Raw genomic sequence first — 23704 nt, 5'->3', positions numbered from 1 at the left:
CCCTGTCCCGCATGGGATTTAGAGTCAATCCCCATTTTTGCATGGAAGTAAACTGAGGCAAAGAGAAGTGAAATGACTTGCTCAAGGTGTCACAGCAGACAGGTGGTGGAGCCAGGATTAGAGCGCAGGTCCTTTTTGGACTTCCAAGCCTGTGCTTCATCCACTAGTCCATAACTGCTTCTCGGTGTCTGCATACCATTTCTAGTAAGAGTACACAAAATATGCTATTTCTGGACCAGGACCATGATGGATTCTTACTGCTAGTATTTAAAAATGTCTAGTTAACGTCTTCTGTTATGGCATCACTGTTTTTGAGTTCTCTGAGCTTGTGAGTGCAGTCTCTATGTATGTGTGGCAGCTACCTGTGTGAGCTTTGTTGCCTAACAAATAGTAGAACCACATCTCCAGGAACAGCTCATCGGAACAAGCCTTATTTTCCTGAACGTTTATATAACTAAGCTCAATGTGAATCAACTCCTCTATCTGATCATGTCATCAGATTGGATTGTATCTGGAGACAAATATAACAGACTGCCTTAAAGAGGTCATGGTGCTTGAGGAAAGTAATGTTAATAGATTTCCTCCCTGCGATCCTGTGCCTGTTGCTTGCAAAGCCCATCTCTGTCTTGGAGGCTGCCTCTCAGTTTCTCCTATTCCCAAAGCCTCCGCAGTGGGAGAGCAAGTCCTTTCCCATTTGCGGCCCAGGAGACTGAACTTTCCGTTTCTTTGGTCTTCCAACAGTCCATTCTAATATCATTGTTTGAGACTGTGTTTTAGTATTTCTTTGTGTTGCATTTCATTCATATGGCTTGAGGGTGCTGTTTTTAGTGTTGCCCATTCAGCAGCTGTTTTGCTAATCTGCTGTCATCTATGCTTCTCATAGATCTCACACAGGGAAGGTAAATGGCCGGTAGTTGACGTTGTTCCAGGCCATTTCTTGTAAGCCTGTCATCTCATATGAGGCAGCCTATGATTTGTAGGTGATGTTGATGACTTTCTTCCTGAAACTGGATGTTTCTTCTGTGGTATTACCCAGGTTTCACAGTCACATGGAAGTAGGAGGGCCACGTCTTGTGTTGGGAGATGGAATTTGACTACAGGTCCACCCGCGGTGTTGATTTTGGCTTCTTGAGGGAAAGGACAGGTACTTAGTGGATGTGTACCTTTTTGTCATAGTCCTCTCAACTCCAAGTTATAATGTTGCCCCATGGACCCAAATGTATTTTTCATTTTCTTTGGATATTATTCAAGTATTTATAAATTTACTTGATCCTATAGTGAAGCAGCATCACCAAGTGGAAAAAATACAGACTTAGGTGGTCAGAGGAACTGTGTTTTCACGCTGGCTCCACCACCTATCTGTTGTATGACTTTGGGTAAGCCACTTAACTTCTCTGTGCCCCAGTTTCCTCATCTGTAAAAATGGGATTGAATACTTAGACTGTGAGCCCCATGGGGGACTGAGACCATGCCCAACCTAATTATCTTGTATCTACTTCAGTTTTTAGCAAATCCTTGGCACATAGTAAGCACTTAACAAATACTATTCATTATTACTTTTATTATTGTAATTTTTTGTTATTATTTTTGCAAGGAACAATGAACTTTAATGAAGTTTTCCATTTTACTGTTTATTATAATTCAATAATTCAATTATGCATATCGAGTGCTTACTTTGTGCAGAATACTGTACTAAGCCCTTGGAAAGTACATTTCAGCAACAAAGAGAGACAACTCCCAACCCAATTTGGGCTCACAGTCTAGAAGGGAACACAGTCCCTGTCCTGCATGGGGCTAACACTCTCATCCCCATTTTACATATAAGGTAACTGAGGCCTAGAGAATTGAGATAATAATAGTTTACATAATTTTTTCATGAACAAAGTTACCGATGACAGACATTTGGTGAGAGCTTTCATTAGCTGGACAATAACTCCAGCTGTAAGTAATTTGACAGATCAAGTCAGTTGTTCCATGCTAATACTTCTTTTTCTCCTATTTCTATAAAGTAATAACTACTGACCGGCATATGATTCTACAATACAAACATTTCAAGAGACACCAGGGTTGTTATAGGAAACCCTTAAATGGGAATGTATAATAACATTATTCCTAGTTGAGCATTTTTAAGCCTATGTAGTTCTTAGCTCACAAATATATAATGTTGAGTAGGTACAGTTTTCAGATGTAAATTCACCTTCCAATCTGTAAAACACATAGTTTCCCGGAGGGAAAACATTTTGCACAGACCTGTGAAGAAAGAGACATTGTATCAGTAAGCCCTTTTCAAATGCATTTGAGCAGAGTAAAGTTATAAAACCATCTAAATGTGGAAATGGAGACAAAGTCAACAAGAAAGAATATGTAAAGGAGAGGCAGCCAGAATACTGAATTCCCAATCTTATTTTCTCAGTACCGTGAACTACGGATATGTTTCTCTGTGTTCTAATTATTAAGAATAATTATGGTACTCATTAAGCACTTACTATGTGTCAAGCACTGTTCTAAGCACTGAGGTAGATACAAGTTAATCAGGTTGACCCAGTCCCTGTCCCACATGTGGCTCACAGTCTTCATCATCAGGTAATTGAGGCCCAGTGAAGTGAGTTGACCAAGGTCACACAGCAGACATGGTGATGGAGGCGTAATTAGAACCCATGACCTTCAGACTCCCAGGCCCCTTCTCTATTCATGAAGCAACACTGCTTCTGGATGTTCTGACAGTAAATAGCTCATGTTTGTGAAATCTTTGAAAAATCATTAACCAGTGAAGAAGACAAGTGAACCCCAGAAAAGGATTGGTTGGATTCAAGATATGTCCACTTTGGATGTATAGTTTTGTTAGAGTGTTTGAAAGTCCCAGTCTAAACTAAACAACACTGAAATCTTGTTGAAAGTTCATGTCATATCTGTGGTGAGCGTTCTATGCAACTAAAGACTATAATATCCCTGAATTTGTAATGAGGGCCTGTAGAAGTCAATTTTCGTACATTTTCTCTCAGATGATCTCTAAAATACAGTGAGTGAATGGACAAGAGGTTGCTCTACTATTCGTGTCCCAGGAAAGGAGAGAAAATCAAGAGGGTGAAGTGCAATCCTCTCTCATAGCTGGTTTTACACAGAAATGTAGTCTTATCTTTCTGTGACACAAATGGGAAATGCAGAATTTGACTTAAGTTGTTTTGCTGCTCTTCTCATACAAGACTCCCTGAATTCTGAATTTCGGGTCCTGGTCTCCTCCTTTATTCATCTGGGAGAGAAGCTCATAGAGCAGAGTTAGTGGGAAACCGCCACAAAGGAGATAAACTTACAAGTCATGGGAGAGACCAGATCCATCCAGCCACAGCCAGGGTTCATCAGGGCCACGCCGAGACAATCCAGTCCAGTAAAAAGACTTCAAAAGTTTCAGAAAGTCCTGGATGGAACCACAACCAAACCATGAAGACACATTTCCTGTTATTCTCTTTAATGGCAGCAGAGCATTTTAGCAGGATATTGGCTGAAAGATAAATGATATCTATTACCAGAAATAGAAAGCTGTAAATAACTGACAGATTGCCTTCAACCCTGGACACCTTAAAATACAAACCATCTCCTTCAGGAACTTTCCAAGCATAGCTAGAAAAAGCAAGGATACAGATATATTTTGGCTGTAAAAAATGTCTCTTAAACGATTCTTATAAAGATACCAACTTAATTAAGAATCACTGAGAAGCAGTGTTGCTTAGTGGAGAAAGCACGGGCCTGGAAGTCAGCAGGACATGGCTTCTAATCCCAGCTCCACCACATACCTGCTGTGAGACCTTGCGCAAGTCATTTAACTTCTCTGGGCCTCAGTTATCTCATATGTGAAATGGGGATTAAGATTGTGATCCCCTTGTGGGACAGAGACTATGTCTCACTTGGTAAGCTTGAATCTGCCCCAGTACTTATTTAAATGCCCGGCATGTAGTAAGCGCTTAACAAATACATTAAAAAAAACCAAAAACAACAACAAGGAAAAACTCAGGCTGTAAGCAAATGAAGCGTTCACAAAATAAAGGGTTAAACTGAGGAGTGAAGAATTAGTTTTGAGAGAAAAACAGCGCTAGGATATGTGAAGCTGGATTTTGGTGGGTCTATGGGGATAAAGTGAGATTGAGACCTAATCATTTTGTCTTCAAGATAAACTAGGAATAATGCAGATATTATAAACACTTTTTAAGCATTCTTCTTTCTCCTGGTTTACAAAGCAGGGTGCACCTCTACTAGATGTGGAAATAGAGTGGGCATGGAAACTAAATTCAACCAGGTATGGTGACTATGTGAGAGAATAAGTGACAACTAATTCATGAGAAGAAGCCTGGTTTAGTGAAAGAGAGAGATGGGCTGTCAGAAATCCCAGGTTCTAATCCAAACTCCATAACTGGATGATGTGCAGCCTTGGACAGATCATTTAACTTCTCTGTGCCTCAGTTTCCTCATCTGTAAAATGAGGGCTTTACTCTTTCTCCTTAGAATGTGAGCCCCACATATGCCATGGACTTTTTCAAATCAGGTTACGTTGTACGTCGTCTAGCCCTTAGTACAGGTCTTCACACCTACTTAGTGAACACTGTAATTACTATGATTAGTATTAGTGTTAGGATCAGTATTATGTCCCAGAATTATCCTCAACTTCTGTTTTTAGCCTGACTTTTGGTTTCCACAGGGTATAGAGGACCCTCTTCTCTCCAAGAACCTGGGCTACTCTTCTCAAAGATTTTCCAATCATCTTTTAATCCATGGTATTCATTGAACACCTCTCGTGTTTAGAGAACTCTACCAAGCTCTTGAGTAAAATAGAAACAATGTTCATGTTCCCTAACCTGAGGGAGCCAGCAATCCAAGTGGGATCCGGGCCTACAAACATTATTTACAAATAGAGGGAGCAGAAGAAAGTGGAACAGTAACCTCAGCTATCATGCAACTGCATCATTGTTGTGAGTAGGCTATGGTTCACCTCATACTCTGGGTTTTTAGAAAAATATCTTCACTTCCTCACAATAATTGCTGGAAAACACAGCATTTCAGGATGGGAAGATTCACGTAAATTAAGTTACTATTGCCGTTGTCCGATTGATTCTTACAATAGCCCTGTGATATAGATATAAGACCCAGATTCCTCGCCCTTTTTCAAAGTGGCATATTCTTGCTAATCTTATGAGCCCATTGTAAATCAGCCCTTCAGTAGAATGATAATAATAAATGTGGTATTTTTAAGCACTTACAATGCATCAGGCTCTGTAGTAAGAACTAGGATGGATAAGCAAATCTGTACCGAGTAAGTCAGGTTGGACACAATCTTTGTCCCATATGAAGCTCACAGTCTCAATCCCCATTTTACAGAAGAGGAAATGCAGGTGCAAAGAAGTGAAGTGACTTGCCCAAGATCCACACAGGAGACAAGTGGTGGAGGCAGGATTAGAACCCATGCCCTCCGGACTCTAAGCCATGCTGCTTCTCACTCAGAAGGGTCAAACATTTTTAGGTGGTGCTAAGAGCCCATTGTAAATCGGTCCCTCAGTGGAACAATCAGAAATGTCAATAATAACTCCAGAATAATTATTAGAAATGCAAATATAAGAGAACCAACTTGTAACTCCTCCCTGTCTTCTATCTTCAGGAGACTGGAATTCATGCTTCTACAGGCGGTTTGACTCTCTAGCCAAGTTTTGGCTTCTGTAGAAATATAATAACAATTTCCTCTGTTCCACGCCCAGTTCTCTGGGCAAGAGCCAGAGTAGCATCCTACCAAGAGAAAAGAGAAAATTATGAATCAGATCATTCCATTTTGCAATTTGGCAGCCAGTAGCTTTTCATTTCGGTTAGGTCCTTACATCCTGGCAACATCACTGAAAAGTAGGGGATGGGCAGGGATTATTACCCCGTTTTACAAATGAGCAAACTGAGGCATAATAGGATGAGTAACTTGCCCAAGAACACACTGAAAAGCAGTGACAGAAATGCAAAGAGAAATTCAATCATTCAGTCATCTCAGTGGAAAGAGCCCGGCCTTGGGATCCAGGGGTCATGGGTTCAAATCCCAGCTCAGCCGCTTATCAGCTGTGTGACTTTGGGCAAGTCACTTCATTTCTCTGCACCTCAGTTCCCTCATCTGTAAAATGGGGTTAAAGGCTGTGAACCTCACATGGGACAACCTGATTACCCTGTATCTACTCCACCACTTCGAACAGTGCTCTGCACATAGTAAGCGCTTAACAAATACCAACATTATTATTATTATTAAGCAACACATCTCCAATTACATAAGAGACAAGCAAGCCTGCATAAAACTAGGTATCCCTTCTAGCAGGCTTTTAAAATTAGATCTTTTTCTTCTTTCCTCAGAGCAGAGAGATAAATGGAAAAAAATGGCAAGTACCTGGTCTGACAAAGGATCTTCCAAGGTCTTTGCCAGAGGAGGCAGGATCTGGAGACGGAAAGGTGAGGGAAAGCCGAGGAAGGCAACCAGCTCTATATCCCCAAGGTCGGTGAGCAAACTGCAGGTCTGTTGGCTGAGTGACAAATTTTCAGAACGAGTTGAGAGTGGAACATAACTTCACTGCAGAGACCTCTGAATGGAACACACAGGAAGCACTCACTACAATGGGTTTGAAGTGTGTTCTACCCAGTATGTTTGCTCAACGCTTATGTGTCTTTCATCTCTCTGAGCTATTGGCTTCATAGCACTTGTCTTATGGGAGATGTTTAGAAGGCACAGGTTTTGTGAAACCATCTTGAGAGTAGATCTGGAATCCCGTCATTTCTCACATCTCATTTTTTTTAACAGAATTTGCTACGTGCCACGGATGGGATCTACACAGGTTAATCAGTTGGACATGGTCCATGACCAAAATGGGACTCACAGTCTCAATTCCCATTTTTAACAGGAGGTAAATGAGGCACAGAGAAGGGAAGTGACTCGCTCAAGGTCCCACAGCAGACAAGTGGTGAAACTGGGATTGGAACCCAGACCTGTGCTTTATTCGCTTGGCCATGCTCCTTCTCAATGGGTGCATACGATTTCATAAACTGTTGTGTTTCTGCATCAGGACTGTGATGGATTCTTATTTCTGGTATTTTAAAGATATCTAGCTCACTTTTTCTGTCACAACATCACTCTTTTTGAGTTATCTGGGCCTGGTGTGTTCTCTATGCATGGTGAGTACAATTTCTTTGTAGTTGAGTGACTGCTACCTGGGTGTGCTCTGTTTCATTGTGAATAGCACAACCAAATCTCCAATAGCAGCTCATTGGCGCCTGACCAGCCTTCCTGAATGTTGGTATAACTATGCTTACAGTGAATCATAAAGAAGCAGTATAGCATAGTGGATAGAAAGTCATGGGTTCTAATCCCGGCTCCTGTGTGACCTTAAGTAAGTTACTTCACTTCTCTGAGCCTCAGTTACCTCATCTGTAAATTGGGGTTTGAGACTATGAGCCCCATGTGGGACAGGGACGGTGTCCAGCTGATTTACATGTATCCACCCTAGCACTTATTACGGTGTCTGACACACAGTAAGTGCTTAACAAATACCGTAACGGTCCCTTAACTTCTCTGTGCCTCAGTTACCTCTTCTGTAAAATGGGGATTAAGTCTGTGAGCCTCATGTGAGACAATCTGATTATCCTGTATCTACACCAGCGCTTAGAACAGTGCTCTGCACATAGTAAGTGCTTAACAAATACCAACATTATTATTATTATCAGCTCTGCTGGCCGGTCACATCATCAGAATGGATGACATCCAAGACCAATGTAATAACTGCCTGTTTCCCTAAAAGTGGTCATGGTACACAAGGAAAGTGATGTAAATAGGTTTCCTTCCTATGACCATGTGCTCATTGCTTGCAAAACCTATCTCTGTCTTTTAAGCTACCTCTCAGATTCTCAGATTCCCAAAGCCTCTGCAGTGGGAAAGCAAGGCCTTTCCCATTTGCCGTCCACCAGCCTGGGTTTTCTACTTCTTTGGTCTTCCAACAGTCCATTCCAATTTTATTTTTTGAAACTTCCTTTCAATATTTCTTTTTGTTGATGTTTCATTCATATGACATGGGGGTGCCATTTTCAATTGCCCACTCAGCAGCCGTTTGGCTAATCTGCTGTTATCTATGCTTCTTACTGATCCCACACAGAGAAGGTGAAGGGCTGGTAGGTAACCGCGTTCCAGGCCCTTGCTAATAATCTTGCCATTTCATATGTGGTAGTTGATGGTTTGTAGGGGTTGCTGATGACTTTCTTCTTGAAACCGGGTATGTCTCCTGCAATAGATCCTCGTCTCACAGTCAGAGAAAAGTGTGAGTGCCACATCTGATGTTGGGAGATAGAATTTGATTACAGATATACCCACAGTTTTGATTGTGGGTAGAGAAGCAGCGTGGCTCAGTGGAAAGAGCTCGGGCTTGGGAGTCAGAGGTTGTGGGTTCTAATCCTGGCTCTGCCGCTTGTCAGCCGTAGGACTTGGGACAAGACTCTTCACTTCTCTGTGCCTCAATTTCCTCATCTATAAAAATGGGGATTAAAAAATGTGATGGCCCACATGGGACAATCTGATTTCCCTGCATCTACCCCAGTGCTTAGTACGGTGCTAAGCACATAGTAAGCACTTTACAAATACCATAATTATTATTATTATTATTGTGGCCTCTTGAGGGAAAGGATAGGCATTTAGTGGATGGGGAAGATTCATTCATTCAATAGTATTTATTGAGTGCTTACTATGTGCAGAGCACTGTACTAAGCGCTTGGAATGTACAAATCAATAACAGATAGAGACAGCCCCTGCCCTTTGACGGGCTTATAGTCTAATCAGGGTAGACGGACAGACAATAACAACAGCAATAAATAGAATCAAGGGGATGAACATCTCATTAAAACAATAGCAAATAAATAGAATCAAGGTGATGTACATCTCATCAACAAAATAAATAGGGTAATGAAATTATATACAGTTGAGAGGACGAGTATGGTGCTGAGGGGATGGGAAGGGAGAGGGGGAGGAGCAGAGGGAAATGGAGGGAAAAGAGGGTTTAGCTGCGGAGAGGTGAAGGGGAGTGGTAGAGGGAGTAGAGGGAGAAGGGGAGGTCAGTCTGGGAAGGCCTCTTGGAGGAGGTGAGCTGTAAGAAAGGTTTTGAAGAGGGGAAGAGAATTACTTTGGCCGAGGTGAGGAGGGAGGGCATTCCAGGACCGTGGGAGGGCATGGCCCAGGGGTCGATGGTGGGGACGGTGAGGAGGTGGGCGGCAGAAGAGCGGAGTGTGTGGGGTGGGTAGTGGAAAGAGAGAAGGGAGGAGAGGTAGGAGGGGGCAAGGTGATGGAGAGCCTTGAAGCCTAGAGTGAGAAGTTTTTGTTTTGTGCAGAAGTTGATAGGCAACTACTGGAGGTTTTTAAGAAGGGGAGTGACTTGCCCAGAGCGTTTCTGCAGGAAGATGAGCCAGGCAGCAGAGTGAAGAATAGACTGGAGCAGGAGAGAGAGGAGGAAGGGAGATCAGAGAGCAGGCTGACAGTAAACTAGCCACGATATTACGAGAACCTGTAACAGTAAGATAGCTGTTTGGGTGGAGAGGAAAGGGCAGATCTTGGCAATATTATAAAGGTGAGACCGGCAGGTTGTGGTGACAGATCGGATATGTGGGGTGAACGAGAGAGACGAGTCAAATATTCTTCTCAACTCCAAGTAATAAATTTTGCCCCACGTACACAGATATATTTTCCATTTTGTTTGGATCTTATTCAAAAGTTTATAAATTTCCTCTATGTTATAGGGTAGCACCATGGCCAAGTGGAAAGAACACAGGCCTGCGGTGTCAGAAGATCTGTCTTCTAACCCTGGTTTCACCACCTATCCATTGTGTGACTTTGGGTAAACCACTTAACTCCTCTGTGTCTCAGTTTCCTCATTTGTAAAAAGGGATTGAATTCTGTTCTCCCTCCCCTTTAGACTGTGAGCCCATGGGGGAATAGATCCATGCCCAATCTCATTATCTTATATCTACTTCAGTGCTTAGCAAGTGCTTGACACATAGTAAGCACTTGAGTTCTATTTATTATTATTGTCTTTATTATTATAATAATTATTTGCAGAGAACAAATGAAATCTAGTAAAGTAAGTCCATTTTATTAGAATGTAATCAATACATTAAGTTACATAAATTCTTCATAAATTAAGTTGCGTCAACTCTAACTGGGAGTGATTTGATAAATCAAATCAGTTGTTCTTCCATGTGAATACTTCTCATTCTCGAATCTCTAAACAACAACAATCCACTGATCTGCGTATGATTCTACCCCATTTAGATTCCAAGTGACAACCAGAGGTGTTTTCATTCATTCCATCACATTTATTGAGTGCTTACTGCGTGCAGAGCACTGTGCTAAGCATTTGGGAGAGTACAATAGAACAATAAACAGGTCTATTACCTTAAATCTTATAGGAAATCCTTAAACAAGAATGTTTAATTACATCATGTCTAGTCTTACATATTTAAACCTAAATAGTTCCTAGCTCACAAATATAAAATGTTGAATGGAAACAGTTTTGAGATGAAAATATATCTTTCAGTCCATAGAACACACAGCCTACACTAGAGAAACGGTCTTGCATGGATAACCTGTGAAGAAAGAGACATCATATCTACAAGCCCTTTCTAAATACATTTGAGCTGAGTAAAACAATATAATGTTCTAAATATGGAAATAGAGGCCAAGTCAACAGGAAAGAATTTATAAAGACAAGAGAGGAGGTCAGAATATTGAATTCCCAAACTTATTTTCTCACCACTATGAACTATGGATATGTTTCTCCGTGTTCTGGCAGTGAATAGCTCATGTTTGTGAAAGAGGGTCACATTTGGATAATTGAAGGGATTGGGTTTCCTGAATCCATGATAAGCTTTGAAAATTATTAATCATAGAAGAAGGCAAGTGATCCCAAAAAAAGTAGTGGTTGAATTAAAGATATGTTCATTTTCACAAGATGATGCGTAAGTCAGAGGTTTATTAGGGGAATTGGAAGTCCCGGTCTAAACTGATTAAATAACACTGAAATCTTATTTCAGGTTAAAGTCATATGATCTATGGTGAGTGGTCTGTGCAACTAAAGAGTGTTATAACCCTGAATTTGTAATAAGCACCTGGGACTTTCCATCTTCCCACATATTTTTCTATCAGATAAACACTAAAACACAACCAGTGAATGGACAAGAAGTTGCTTTATTACTGAAGTCCAGGGAAAAGAGAGAAAATCCAAGAGGTAAGATGTGTCCTCCCTCATAGCTCAGTAAAAAGAAACGTAGTCTTTTCTCTTTCTGGGACACAGATGGAAAGTGGAGAGTTGGACTCAAAGTTGTTATTCTGCTACACTCATATAGAAGTCCCTAAATTCTGAATTTAGGTTCCTGCCCTCCTCCTTTATTCAGAAGGGAGAGTCTCCCATAGAGCAGAATCAGTGACAAATTGCTACAAAGGACATAAACTTACAGGTTATGGGAGAGACCAGATCCGTCCTCCCACAGCCAGGGTCCATCAGAGCCATTCCGAGATAGTCCAGTCCAGTAATAAGACTTCAGAAGTTTCAGAAAATCTTGGGTGGAACCACAACCAAACCATGGAGACATATTTCCTGTTATTTTCTATCATGGAAGCAGGACATTTCAAGAGGATATAGGTTGGCTAAAACCTCTAAATAGCCACCAAATTGCCTTCAGCCTTGGACAACTGAAGACACAAACCAACTCCTTCAGGAACTTTCCATCCATGGCTAGAAAAAACAATGACACAGACATAGTTTGGGCAGAACAAAAAGTAATCTTATATAAGCCTTATAAAGATAGCAACTTCAGTAAGAATCACTGAGAAGTAGTGTGGCCTAGTGGATGGATCCCAGGCCTGGGAGTCAGAAGGACTTGGGTATTAAGTCCAGTTCCACCATAGGTCTGCTGAATGATCTTGGGCAAGTCTTTCAACTTTCCTGCGCCTCCGTTATCATAATAATAACAATTATGGCATCTGTTTAGCGCTTTCTAGGTGCCAGACTGGAGTAGATAGAAAATAGTTGGATTAGACACAGTTCCTGTCCCTCAGAGGGCTCACAGTTTGAATTTACATTTTCCAGATGGGGTAACTGAGGCACAGAGCAGTGATGTAACTTGCCAAAGGTCACACAGCACACAAGTGGTGGAGCCGGGATTAGAACCCAGGTCCTCTGGCTCCCAATCCTGTGTGCTCTTTGCACTAAGCCATGCTTCTTCTCTTAGTATACCCTAACCCTTCGTATAGGCCTTCACACGTAGTAAATGCTCAATAACCACTATAATTCTTTTAATTAGTATTATCATCATAATAATGATGATTATTAGGAGGAGGAGGAGGAGGAGGAATACAATTTCCCAGTATCATCATCAGGTTCTGCTCTTTACCTGACCCTTGGTTTCCCCAGGGTAAATCAGACCCCCTACACTCTTGGATCCTGGGCTATTTTTCACAGTGATTCTCCATTCATCAGTCAATCCATGGTATTTATTGAATATTACCAATAGAGAGATCTATAATAAGCTCTTGAGTAAAAGGGAAATAATGATTATGTTCTTTAACCTGTTCATTCATTCATTCATTCAATAGTATTTATTGAGCGCTTACTATGTGCAGAGCACTGTACTAAGCGCTTGGAATGTACAAATCGGTAACAGATAGACACAGTCCCTGCCCTTTGATGGGCTTATAGTCTAATCGGGGGAGACAGACAAATAATAACAATAGCAATAAATAGAATCAAGGGGATGAACATCTCATTAAAACAATAGCAAATAAACAGAATCAAGGTGATGTACATCTCATCAACAAAATAAATAGGGTAATGAAAATATATACAGTTGAGCAGACGAGTACAGTGCTGAGGGGAGGGGAAGGGAGAGACGGAGGAGCAGAGTGAAAGGGGGGAAAAGACGGCTTAGCTGAGGGGATGTGAAGGGGGGGGTAGAGGGGGAGCAGAGGGAGCCGAGGGAAAAGGGGAGCTCAGTCTGGGAAGGCCTCTTGGAGGAGGTGAGTTCTAAGTAGGGTTTTGAAGAGGGGAAGAGAATTAGTTTGACAGAGATGAGGAGGGAGGGCATTTCAGGACCGCGAGGGGATGTGGCCCAGGGGTCCACGGCGGGATAGGTGAGAATGGGGGACAGTGGGGAGGTGGGCGGCAGAGGAGCGGAGCGTGCAGGGTGGGCAGTAGAAAGAGAGAAGGAAGGAGAGGTAGGAGGGGGCAAGGTGATGGAGAGCCTTGAAGCCTAGAGTGAGAAGTGAGAACCTGTTGTATGCAGTAGGCATACAAACCATATTGACAGTTAGTAGGAGCAGAAGGAAGAAGGATAGCCAAGTCCGATCATCGATGTGAGTAGTCTTCGGTTCTCATCATGCTCCATGTTTTTAGGGCAATATCTTCAGTGCCTCACAATTATTGCCGGCAAAGCCAGCCTTGTGTATGGAAAGAATAGTGTGAATTGTCACCCTTTCCATTGCTTCATTGATTCTTAGACTATCCCTCTGTTACGAATGAAGGACAAAGATTTCTCTCTCTTTCTTTACCTGGGTACTGGCACCTTCTTGGTAGTTTTATCAACTGACCCACTGTTGATCTGCTTCTCAGCGGAAGGATCGGAAGTGTCAAAAATTGAGAATGTCTCTGTCACATTGTTACATTTTTTTCTCCCAAGAGCTTACTGTAATGTTCTGCACACTGTAAGCTCTTAGTAAAGTGGAGTGCCTGGCATGAGCATGAGAAGCAGCATGGCTCAGTGGAAAGAGCCCGGGCTTGGGAGTCAGAGGTCATGGGTTCGAATCCCGACCCTGCCACTTGTCAGCTGTGCGACTGTGGGCAAGTCACTTCACTTCTCTGTGCCTCAGTTACCTCATCTGGAAAATGGGGATTAACTGCGAGCCTCATGTGGGACAATCTGATTACTCTGTATCTCCCCCAGCGCTTAGAACAGTGCTCCGCATATAGTAAGTGCTTAGCAAATACCAACATTAATTAGCATGGCCTAGTGGCAAGAAGGGCTTGGGAGTCAGAGGTCATGGGTTCGAATACCAGCTCTGCCACTGTGTGACTTTGGGCAAGTCACCTCACCTCTCTGTGCCTCAGTTAACTCATCTGTAAAATGGGGACTAAGATTGTGAGCCCCACGTGGGACAACCTGGTAACCTTGTATCTACCCCAGCGCTCAGACCAGGGCTCGGCACATAGTAAGTGCTTGATAAATACCATCATTATTACTATTATTATGAAAAAGCAGAATGGTTTAGTGGATAGAATATGGGCCTCCCAGTCAGAAAGACCTGGGCTCTAATCCAGGCTCCACCACATGTCTCCTGTGTGACCCTGGGCAAATGACTTAACTCCTCTGGGCCTCAGTTGCCATGTCCATAAAATGAGGATCAAGAGTGTGAGCCCCATGTGGGTCAAGTCCAACCTTTTAAATTTGTATTTACCTCAATGCTTAGAACAGTGCCTGGCACATAGTAAGGGCTTAACAAGTATTGTTATACTACTACTAATAATAATAAGATTATTGCAACACACAGCTAAATATGCATTATTTTACCCCCCAAAATAACTATTAGAAATTAAAATATGAGAGAACAGACTTCCATCTCCTCTCTGTCTTCTATCTTCAGGAGACTGGAATTCATACTCCTGCAGGCAGTTTGACTCTCTGACCATTTCTTTTCTTCTCTAGAAAGGTAATAACAGTTCCCTCTGTGCCAGATCCATTTCTCTGGGCAAGAGCCAGAGTAGCAGCCTAGAAGAGAAAGGAGGAAATTATCAACCAGGTAACTCCATTTTGCAATTTCATAGCAGGTCCATATTTCCAAACCTTCCATTTCAATTTGGTTCTTATGCCCTAGCAACACCCCTGCAAATGAGGGGAGAGGCAGGGATTATTATCCTCATTTTATTGATGAAAAAACCGTGGCATAATAGAATTACATCTCCTCCTGTGATCTGTCTCCCTCTCTCCAGGCACACGTCTCCTCCTTTCTTCAAGCCATCTTTGCTTGGATGTCCTCCCATCACCTCAAACCTAACATGTCCAAAACAGAACTCCTGATCTTCCCACCTGAACCCTGACCTCCTCCCTGACTTTCCCATCACTGTAGATCATACCACCATCCTTCCTGTCTCACAAGTCCGTAACCTGGGCATCATCTATGATTCCTTTCTCTCATTTAATCCACAAATTCAATCCGTCACCAAATCCTGTCGGTCCCACCTTCACAACATCACAAAAATTCGTACTTTCCTCTCAATCCATACTACCATGTTAATACAATCAACCAATCCTGCCTAAAATTTGAAAAGTCCCACCTTTCCTCATCTCCCACTCTCCTCTATGTTGCCCTGACAGTCTCCCTTTGCTCTTCACCCCCCTCCCAGCCCCACAGCACTTGTGCATATATCTGTAATTTCATTTATTTCTATTGATGTCTGTCTCCCCTGACGCCGAGACTGGGTTTTTATTGCAGGCAGGGATCGTTACTCTTTATTGTATCGTCACTCTTTATTGTTGTAGTGGACTTTCCCAAGTGCTTAGTTCAGTGTCCTGAGCACAGTAAGCGTTTAATAAATACAATTGAATAAATTAAGTAGTTTTCCCCAGGACACACCAAAACCAGTGTCAGAATTGGGAGCAGAAATCATGGCTACTGACATCCGGACATGCTTTTATTATGCTGAATGATCATCGTCATTTACAGTGACCCTTCTTTTTCAAACATGATACTACCGATGATGGGATCCTAAACATTTGGGCAGGTCCTGTAATAGAAAGGATTAATGACCATCATTCCCTTCTACACCATCTAGACATATCTTGCTACAAGCCCGCAGTATTTCGATCTTCTTTCCTTCACCTCCCTGCCTACACATAAGGGATGGGCTTCAACCCTGGGAACAGAAGAAGCACAGAAGCACTGTTTGTCTACGTTGGTTTGGTTTTTGCTCTATTAGTGCATTCCTTGTTTCAGAATGTGAGGCCAATAGAATCTTCTCCAGGAGATTAGTTTCCTTTTCACAATTGCTCTCACAAATCTGGTGAAGGATAAAAAATGTTGTTTTAATTTGAAAGTTTCTCTACTTCAGTTGGAAAATGAGAGAAGAGAAGGTTGTATCACTTACCTTTTTGGGTTGTGGTGTTGGGAACTGAAAAAGGGCTCTCGGGTCCTTGTCCAGAAGAGTCTAAAAACATGACCAAGATTTTATTACTTACCATCATTGTTCCTAAAAGGATAATGAAAATAGATTGAGAAGAAAATAGATGAACGGGATCATCTGTCTCTAGACTATGTACTCACTGTGGGTAGGGAATGTTCCTGTTCCTTGGTATATTATACTCTCCCAAGTGTTTAGTACAGTGCTTTGCTCACTTTGGGAGCTCAATAAATCTAATGGAATGAATAAATCAGTCTACCTGCTATTTCAGAGGGGGAAAAAGTAAGTAGCTGTTTCATAGACCTATTCCGGAGCAGGACATTATTTTGGTTCATCCAGATGTTACTTACAGTTTGTCATGAGGATCCCCAGTGCTAGCACAGACACTAAGAGGGCCAGGGCCAGGACGCCTAGAGTCCTGGTCAAGAGCCGCCAGGAAGTAGACATGGAATCTGGCAAAAAGGGAAAGGGACACGGTAAACAGAGGGAGAGGAAGAAGGTGCCACTCTTCCTCTTCACTAGGCTCAAAATGACAGGCAAAACCCATTAGGGACAACACTGAGGTTTTCACAAACCTGCAGCCTCTTCTTCTCTTCTCCACTCTACTTCCACAGATAAGTTGTAGTTACTCTTTGGGGCTCTCCGAGATATTCCATGATTACCAACCTTAATGCCCCCTCAAGGGCAAAGGACACCCTGAGCTGAGATTTAGGGACCGATATAATATACTGATGGGAATCCAGCAAGGATTCTTGGAATCTTATGCTGTTGAGAAAGCCTGACTTTTGAGGGAGCCAGTAGCCAAATGTATTTTTTAAGACAAAGTACAATTTAGAATGATTATCAACTTTGTTCTCCCCTTTGCTCAATTCATTTATATGCACTAGGAAGTCAGTGGCATGAGGAACGATTGTGTGATGAATTTAATACCATTAAGATATCAGGAATATATAGATCTGGAGTCAAAGTCCTGGCCGTACGTCTTAGTCTAAAGAGTACTGAACTGGAGACCTGGGTTCCAACCCCAGCCCCACCACTCGCATGCTGTGCAAACTCAGGCAACTCACTGAACTTCTCAGTGGCTCAGTATCCTCATCTGTAAAATGGGGATTGAATACCTGTTCTCCCTCTCCCAACTTAGACTTGTAGCCCCATGTGGGCAAGGACTATCTTAGTGAATGGCAGAGTGATAGGGATTCGTTCATTCATTCAATAGTATTTATTTAGCGCTTACTATGTGCAGAGCACTATACTAAGCGCTTGGAATGTAATGAGCACTTAACTAGTATCACAGTTATTACCATTATAATGTTGTTGGTATTTGTTAAGACCTTACTGTTCTAAGCGCTGGGAGTGATACAGGGTAATCAGGTTGTCCCACGTGAGGCTCACAGTCTTAATCCCCATTTTACAGATGAGGTAACTGAGGCACAGAGAAGTTAAGGGGCGCTCCCATAGTCACACAGCTGACAAGTGGCAGAGCCTGGGATTCGAACCCATGACCTCTGACTCTCAAGCCCAGGTTCTTGACACTGAGCCACACTGCTTCTCTAGCCACGCTGCTTCTCTAATCATTCTGATCAGTCTAATCATCTCTATTATCATAAGCTTGCAATGTGCTATACCTTCTTTCTTCGCACATATACCACTACCCTTCGACTCCTTATAGGATTTCATTTTTTATAGGCCACATGCTGCTCGCTCAACTCTGCCGGTGACAGGTATCCAAAATAGGAAGTAATCTTGGTGAGTATGTGGTGGGGGGGTATCAATTTGAAAAATCTAAGAGGCAGGTATACCAGCACAGACAAGTGGACCTGGTAGTGACCCATTGCACCTTCACAACATTGCTAAAATCCTCCCTCTCTTCTCCATCCAGACTATCAAATTGACCATCTGTTGTTCTATCGCTCCTCAGTTACCCTCACAGCCTCCTCACTGACCGCCCAGCCTCCTGCCTCTCTCCACTCCAGTCCATCCTCCACTCTGCTGCCTGGATCATTTTTCTACAAAAACATTCAGGACACGTCACCCCACTCCTCAAAGAATCCAGTGGTGACCCATCCACCTCTGCATCAAATAGAAACTTCTCACCGCTGCCTTTAGAGCCCTCAATCACTTTTCCCCCTCCTACCTCACCTCACTACTCTCCCACTACAACCCTGCCCACACACTTCACTCCTCTAATGCTAATCTTATTACCGTGCCGCGATCTCACCTCTCTCACCGCATTGCCCTTTGCCCACATCCTGCCTCCAGACTGAAACTTCTTCCCTCCTCAAATCCAAAAGACAATTACGCTCCCCCTGACTTCAAACCCTTACTGAAGGAATTCCTCCTCCAAGAGGCCTTCCTTGACTAAGCCTCCTTCTCCCTTCTGCATCACCCTGCCTCTCCCATTTTGTCCTTTCCCTCTCCAAGTCCCACAGGACTTAGTATGTATCTGTCATTTCTGTATATATTCATATTAACGTCTGTCTCCCCACCGCCCCCCCCCCCGCCCCAGACTGTAATCTTGTTGTGGGAAAGGAGTGTGTCTGTTTATTATTGTAGTGTACTCTGCCAAGCATTTAGCACACTGCTCTGCACATTGCAAACTCTCAATATGACTGACAGAAAGAATGAATGAATAACACCCAGGGATATTGTCCTGGCCAGTAGAGAAGCAGCCTGGCCTGCTGGATAGAGCACGGGCCTGGCAGTCAGAAGGTCACAGGTTCTAATCTGCCACTTGTCCATTGTATGACTTCATGTCTCCGACCCTCCGTTACCTCATCTGTAAAATGGGGATTAAGAAAGTGAGCCCCACGTGGGCCGGGGACTTCGAGCAACCTGATTACCTTTTACCTACCCCAGCACGTAGAACAGTGCCTGGCACAGAGTAAGTGCTTGGCACATAGCATCATTAATATGACTATTATTCAAAGGTTTAACTCACTCCTCACTCCCCTGACCACATAATAACCTGACCACATTATTGAGAAAACTGAAACCCTGGTCGTGATCTCCCTACAATCTCCCCGGCTCCTCTCTGGGCCCTCTCTCCTCTTGTCCCCTCTTCATCTGTCCCTCCCATCTTTCCCAGCGGTATCTCATGAGGAGATCGCCTGCCTCCTTTCAAAATCCACTCCTTCCGTCTTTGCCTCTAACCTCATCCCTCTGCATCTTACCAAAACACTTGCTCCTTCCCTGACCACTGTCTTCTCTGTCTTCACTCTCCAGTGGTTTCTTCCCCATGCGCTCATGTCTCCCCTATACTAAACAACCTTCCCTTGACCTTACAGCTCCTCCCAGTTATCGTTCCCATCTCCCGCCTCCTCCTTGAGAGTTGTCTACACATGCCTCTACTTCCTCTCCTCCGATTTTCTCTCTGTTTTCCGCTCACTTCACTCCATCAAAATCACCCTCTCTAAGGTTAACGGCCGTCTCCTTCTTGCCAGATCCAACGGCCTTTAATCAACCTCGACCTCTCAGCTGCCTTCAGTGCTGTCAACCACCCCATTCTCCTGGAAACCTAATCCGGTGTTTCTTCAATAATGCTGTCTTTTCCTTAGTCTGCTCCCATCACTTCAGCTGCTCATATCCCTCCTCTTTCATGTGCTCCTCCTCTGCCTCCAACCCACTAACTGTGAAAGTCCCTCGGGGTTTGGTTCTGGGTCCCCTTCTATTCTCTATAAATGCCCACTCCCTTACAGAACTCATTTACACTCACCGTGCTCCAACTACCACCTCAATGTGGATGATTCCCCAATCTACACCCGCAGGGTTGATCTCTCATCTTCATTCTGGTCAGTTTTGTATTCCCCCTCCTGCCTTCACAACATTAATACTAGGGTGTCCCTCCCATCTCAAATGTATCATGTCCAAAACAGAACTCGTATTCCCCGCCAAACCCCGTCCCCCGGCTTGACTTTTTCATCATGGTAGACAGCACCGCCATCCTCTGTGTCCCCCAAACCCATAATCTTGATGTTATACTTGATTCGTGTCTTTCATTCAATTCTCATATAGTCAGTAATTCTCTCTGTCCAAATTGCTGCCTCCTTAATCCAAGCGCTTATCCTGTGCTCCCTTAATCCCACTTCTGACATCCGCAAATCTTAGAGAAGCAGCATGGCTCAGTGAAAAGAGCACGGGCTTTGGAGTCAGAGGTGATGAGTTCGAATCCCAGCTCTGCCACTTGTCTGCTGTGTGACCTTGGGCAAGTCACTTCACTTCTCTGTGCCTCAGTTACCTCATCTGTAAAATGGGGATGAAGACTGTGAGCCCTACATGGGACAACCTGATTCCCCTGTGTCTACCCCAGCGCTTAGAACAGTGCTCTGCACATAGTAAGCGCTTAACAAATACCAACGTTATTATTATTATTAATTACTGAATCGACCTCTTGCTCATCTTCCTGCCTCCTGTCTCTCTACACTCCAACCCAAACTTCACTCACTACCGTTGATGCTCTGATCACTTTTCTACAAAATGGTCCAATCCACATTGCCCTACACTTCAGTAACAGCTCCCTAGGCTTCAAGAACTTCCATAGGTTGGTTGCCCATCCAACCTATGCCTCAAAAGAAGAACACTTTACCACAGGATTTAAAACGTTCAATCACCTTGCCACTTGCCACCCTACCTCACTACTTTCCTGCTACAAGCCAACATGCACACTCCGCTCTTCTCATGCCAACCTACTCATGGTACCTCAGACTCCACTATCTCTCTCACCACCTTCTCTTCACCCACTTGCAGCCTCTGGACTGGAATGTTCTCCCTCTTCATATCCGACAGACGATCTCTCTCTCCACCTTCAAAGATTTACTGAAAACATGTCCCCTTCAAGAGGCCTCCCCTGATTAAGCCTTCGTAACTTCTTTCCCTACCCCCTTCTGCATCACCCTTATACTCAGATTTGCTCCCTTTCTTCACCCCACCCTCTCGCCCACAGGACCTATGTACATATCTGTAAAATATTCAGCTCTAACGATGTCTGCCTCCCACCCCACGGCCCCCAAACACTAAACTCACTATGGGCAGGTAATATGTCTGCAAGCTCTATTATACTGTAGTCTTCCAAGTGCTTAGTACAGTGCTCTGCACACAGTAAGTGCACATTAAATAAGATGAATTGATTAGGTTCACAACCGCAATTCATCTATTTGCATTAATGTCGATCTTCACCTCAGGCTATAAGCTTATCGTGGGCAGGGGACAGTTATACTGCCTACCATGTCTTCCAACTCTCCCCATTGCTTAGGACAGTGCCATGTGATCAGTAAGGACTCAATAAATATGACTGAGATTGTATGCTCTTGTATTCATTCATTTATTTCCATCTACTGGGTGCTTTCTGCGTTCAGAGCACTGTACTAAATGCTTGGAAAGTACAAAACAGCAATAAAGAGAGACAATGCCATCCCACAACAGGCTCAATATGGGCAGGGAATGTGTCCATGTTTTCTGTTGTATTTTACTCTCCTTTTTTGCTTAGTACAGTACTCTGAGCGTAGTAAATGCTCGATAAAGACCATTGATTGTTTGTAATTTGTTTTATATTGATGTCTATTTGTATTGATGTCTGTCTTCCCTCTTTGGGAGTGTGAGCTCACTGTCACTCTTTATAGCTGTATTGTACTTTTCCAAGTGTTTAATGCAGTGTTCTGCACAGAGTGAGCACTTAATAATGATGGTTGAACCAACAAATGAATGAATTGATTGACTGGTAAATCACTAGTCAATCCAACAGTTTATAACAATACATTTTTGAGAGGTTCCAGTTCAAAAATGAAATCCACTGGGTAAAAATCAATGCTAAAATGGCATTTCCAGGAAAGGTTTTCCTCCCTGCCCTCTACCATATCAAATTTTCTCAGTTTTTTCAATATGCTCTCAAGGCACAGTGACCCACTTAGGAGGCATGGGGAGCTAAAATTAGCCTGCTGCTGACAATGCTCCTTAGTTGTTCCCCAACCAAGGTGGAAATAAAACATGTTATGCTACTCACTAGATCTAATGCATGGGTCTAAACCTTTGGGGAAGTACAACAAAAGAAAGAGACACATCCCCTGCATGCAGAGTTTTCACTCTGGAACTTAAAAATACTTCCGGTGAAATGATCTGAAAAATTAATTGAATGCATGAGTGACATGTAGAAATAAATAATGAAGTTCCTTTTTCTGTCAACTTAAATCTACATTCTTTGGGCCCTTGGTATTCTCTCCTCCCTCAGCCCAACAGCACTTGTGTACCCAATCATAATTTATTTTTGCCTATTCATTTCTTTCTCCCCACCAAACCTATTAAATCACTGTGAGCGGGGAATGAACGTGTTGTATTGTATAACAAGAGCTTAGTAAAGTACTAAGAGAAGGAGCGTGACTTAGTGAAAAGAGCCCAGGCTTGGGAGTCAGAGATCATGGGTTCTAATCCCAGCTCTGTCGCTTGTCAGCTGTGTGACTTTGGGCAAGTCACTTAACTTCTCTGTGCCTCAGTTACCTCATCTGGAAAATGGGGACTAAGGCTGTGAGCACCATGAGGAACAACCTGATTACATTCTATCCCCTCCAGTGCTTAGAACAGTGCTTGGCACGTAGTAAGCACTTTAATGTCATCATTATTATTATTATTATTATTAAAGTGCTCTGCTAACTGTAAGAGTCCAATAAATACCATTGATTGAAAGGTATGGGTTGTGGTCTTGGGAGAAATTGGAAAGCAGTTCTGATTAGTCGGGGGATTATGAGTACAGATTAGGAGTAAGGTATAGAAAAAAATGAGAGGCTTTAAGTATATTTGAGACATTAGGAGCTGTAAATCAATAACCTTGCAGAAAATAACATTTTTCATACTGCTGAGTATGCAGGATATCAGTGAGATATAAGTTGTGATGTTAAATACACCTAATACAAAGTACTGAATGCCAACAATAATAATAAAAATAATAATTATAGCATTTGTTAAGTGCTTACTCTGTGCCAGGCACTGTTCTAAGCACTGAGATAGATACAAGCAAATGGCTCAGTGGAAAGAGCCTGGGCTTGGGAGTCAGAGGTGATGGATTCTAATCCTGGCACCACCACTAGTCAGCTGTGTGACCTTGGGCAAGTCACTTAACCTCTCTGTGCCTCAGTTGCCTCATCTGTAAAATGGGGATCAAGACTGAGAGCCCTATGTGGGGTCGCCCGATTATCTTGCATCTGGCCCAGGGCTAAGAACAGTGCTTGGCACATAGTAAGCGCTTAACAAATACCAACATTATTATTACCATCCCAAACATTTCTAAGCAATGCATCCTAAACAACACATCTCTAATGCCATAATAGACAAGCTTGGTGAAAGCTTGGCCTAGATTTTAACAGGCCTTTAAATTGGATTTTCCCTTCTTTTCTCAAACTGAGAGATGAATGAAAAAAGGCAAATACCTGTTCTGGGAAGCGATTTTCCAGAGTCTTTGGCAGAGGATGCAGGGCCTGGAGACCAAGGGAGGGATGAGAAACTGAAGA

The sequence above is a fragment of the Ornithorhynchus anatinus genome, chromosome 17 (assembly GCF_004115215.2).
Source record: "Ornithorhynchus anatinus isolate Pmale09 chromosome 17, mOrnAna1.pri.v4, whole genome shotgun sequence".
Classification (NCBI taxonomy): domain Eukaryota; kingdom Metazoa; phylum Chordata; class Mammalia; order Monotremata; family Ornithorhynchidae; genus Ornithorhynchus; species Ornithorhynchus anatinus.
Note: the sequence above shows the minus strand (reverse complement) of the source record.